Raw genomic sequence first — 3,090 nt, forward strand, 5'->3', positions numbered from 1 at the left:
TGAAACATGTCCATGTCACTGAGCACTCAATAATCCTGGATGCCAGCAATGTTCCCTGTTAGCGTGCTATGGATACTGACCATTCAGTCCAAGCAGAGGCCCAAAGGGTACAAGGTAGTGTGGCCGAGTGGTCTAAGGCGCTGGATTTAGGCTCCAGTCTCTGTGGAGGCGTGGGTTCAAATCCCACCACGGCCATGTTTATACCAGCAGTGTCTGGTTTTCAGCGGAACATTTAGCACTAATCTTGACTTGTGAACTTCACATTGCTCTTAAAAAATGAATGTCATTATTAAAGTTCTCAAGTTCCACGACAAACTTTGCTTTCAGGTCAGTTTCTTCTTCCATGCATTGTGTTGTGTGTATTTGCATCGTCTTGGCTAAGAAGGGTTAATTAGAGTATTAAACCACATATGTATGATGTCAACCATTGAGTTTCGTTGAGTTGAAACAGTTACTAACTGGTGTGTGAACTCCAGATTCTCCAACCAGTGACAAGAACAGCTTTCTACCAGCAGAGTGGCGCAGCGGAAGCGTGCTGGGCCCATAACCCAGAGGTCGATGGATCAAAACCATCCTCTGCTAATAAAAAATCTTGCTGGTCAGGTTCCATGTCTCAACCTAAACAGCTAATGTAGCTTCTGTCTGAACAGAAAGTTTTCGAATTTATTGGTTCCCAATGTCAAAAGTGTCTTAAGTGCGCTGCCCTTTTACACATATTTATGAAGTAAGCCTTCTGATAGAACTGTGACTGTACCTGTGACAACATTAAATCAAGGAACACAGAAACTGTAAAACCAATATGAGGGGAGGAAGTTTTTTTTTTTGCACAGAAAGTCACAGAATTAGGCTAACTGGAGTGTTTTACTAAATGATGAAGGCAACACAACTGTTATCCTTTGAGTTTGGTTGAGCTGAATCTTGTACCAACTGGTTCGCAAACCAAAGACAGATTTGAATGTTTGGTGCAAGCAGAAGTATGCTGAGCCCATAATAACCAGGAGGTCTGATGGATCAAAACCATCCCCTGCTAAATGGAAAAGTTGTGAACTGACAGGTTCTGCAAAGCTCAGGTTTTCATTCAGGTTGTGTTTGAACAGAAAGTCCTCATTTCATCCGCTGGAGGCCATTGTCTGGTTTCAGTGGAAGACCTTCAGCTATTCAGCTCCCTGTTCCTCACCAGCACTACTTTTCAACAATCTTTCTATTAGGATTTAGGAAGTTAAGGTTTCCTAGAACTGTGGCTGCACCATGACAACGTGGAATGTCTGCTCCCCGACAAAAGGAATCCTGCAAACCAGACAGGCTAATCTAATCTAATGGCTTCTCGCAGTTGGCAAACTCTAGATCTACAGGGATTTTCTTGAAATATAAACCTATAAGTTGTTTAAAATCCTCCGCTCTGTTTATCCGGTAGCCTCGTGTCTTGCTGTCGTTTGAAAATAGCCGCATTTTCATCTTCGTCTCTGTCTGTGTCTCCCTCTTGTTCTCTGTCAACCTTGTTAACAGGACAAAGGTTGAACAGCACTCGCCGTTCGCCAATCACAGCCGCATTCTGATCAGAGCTTTAGTCAAGTGACCAGAGGGTAATGATGTTTACATCCAGACCGATTCATTGCGCGACGGAGCGCTCGTGTTAGCCATCTACATAAATAGATTGGGTTCACAGTAACGGACATCGAGGGGCCAAAAGTGCAGCACACAAGAGTGGAGAGAAGAGAAAATATATTTCTCAAAGTTGATGTGATAAATGATTGCGGAGCCACTCGGTTCAGTGGAGTGGGCCTGCGAAGAGAGAAGACAGATTAGTTCTTTGTTTCTTTAAATAGGCGAGAAAATGTGAGGAGTTCTATTACAGAGGAGGAAAAAAAAAAAAAACCAGGAGGTGCCCATCCTCAGTGCACGGCCAGATTCATTATCATGCTTCACAAAGGTGATTCTAACAAAGGCCAGTTCCTCCGGGTGGGAATTATCCTGATTTCATAAGATCATACTTTCATCAAGGCTGGCTTATTAAGATGGGAATTACAATGAGATTCTTCACTGCTGGTACCAAACGATTACAGAAGGCCCTCCAGTCTCCTGCTGTGAGGACAGAAAATGTGTTTTTATTTCTTTCTAGTATTTTTATAAAAGTGGATATAAAAATCAAAGAGTGAGGAAAAACCATTAAGGAGTGGTGGTGGTACTTCTGCAAAGCTCTAATTTGCGAGAGCTTTGCACAGAGACTGCGAGGGATCACGGAGTGAGTGGAAACAGATAATGCGACGGCGGAGAGACACTTGTCACTAATGGCCTTATTGACTCACCCTACAGGTCCACGGAATGCATCTGATCCTGTCCTAATGGGGTTTTTTTTTAGCATGTTGACTGAAAACGATTGACAAAACCTGAAGAAAAGGGAGACTGGGAGAAAGGATTCTGGTGTTGCAGTCACAATCAAATTGGATTCTACACAAAAAAACATGACAAACTGTTTAGCGGTGAAGTCTTTTTGTTAAGTGAACAAAGACTTAGCGGCTATGATGGACTTTTGTAGTGCAAACTTGGAACATTAATGTGAAACCTGCTTTGAGTTTTTGCGAACTAAGCCTGGAGTTATTATCAAAGGTACAAAATGCATGAGTAGTTGTAGTAAGTAGGACCAAAATGGCCATGAAGCTACATCAACGCCTCTCTGATATATTTTCCACAAAAAGGCCAGAATTTAATACAGGACTATTGTAACAATCCTCCTTAGTGTCTATGAGGTTTACAAATCATATCATGTTAGTTTGATAATCAAGTCCAAATGTGTTCTGTGGGCTTGGTTAAGGCCTACAACTGTGTCCTGACGGGGAAAACTGTGAGGATTACTGCAGGAACACAAGGTACTGGGGTTCCTAGGAGCTTCAATAAAAAGCAACTAGACTTCTTTACCTCTCATTCAAGAAGTTTCTTCAGCTCTAACTGACTGAAACTCACGACCAGTCAGCCATGTCGCTGAGAGGTGAAACTAGTTCAAGAACCTAAGTGAAGTCCAGTTGGTATTTATTGAAGCTCCTGGAGTTACCACGACCTAAATGACGAGGAATCTACACAGATGAGGGATGG

The 3,090-nt window shown here is 42.5% G+C and overlaps 2 non-coding genes across 2 annotated transcripts; both read left to right on the forward strand.

The window, feature by feature from the left end:
* The first annotated feature begins 113 nt into the window (after positions 1 to 113).
* Positions 114 to 195, forward strand: trnal-uag (transfer RNA leucine (anticodon UAG)). The gene has a single exon. It is a non-coding gene; the product is annotated as a tRNA-Leu (tRNA).
* Positions 196 to 510: 315 nt separating this feature from the next.
* Positions 511 to 582, forward strand: trnam-cau (transfer RNA methionine (anticodon CAU)). Its single transcript has one exon. It is a non-coding gene; the product is annotated as a tRNA-Met (tRNA).
* The last annotated feature ends 2,508 nt before the right edge of the window (positions 583 to 3,090 follow it).

The sequence above is a fragment of the Stegastes partitus genome, unplaced genomic scaffold (assembly GCF_000690725.1).
Source record: "Stegastes partitus isolate 25-593 unplaced genomic scaffold, Stegastes_partitus-1.0.2 Scaffold794, whole genome shotgun sequence".
Taxonomy (NCBI): Eukaryota; Metazoa; Chordata; class Actinopteri; family Pomacentridae; genus Stegastes; species Stegastes partitus.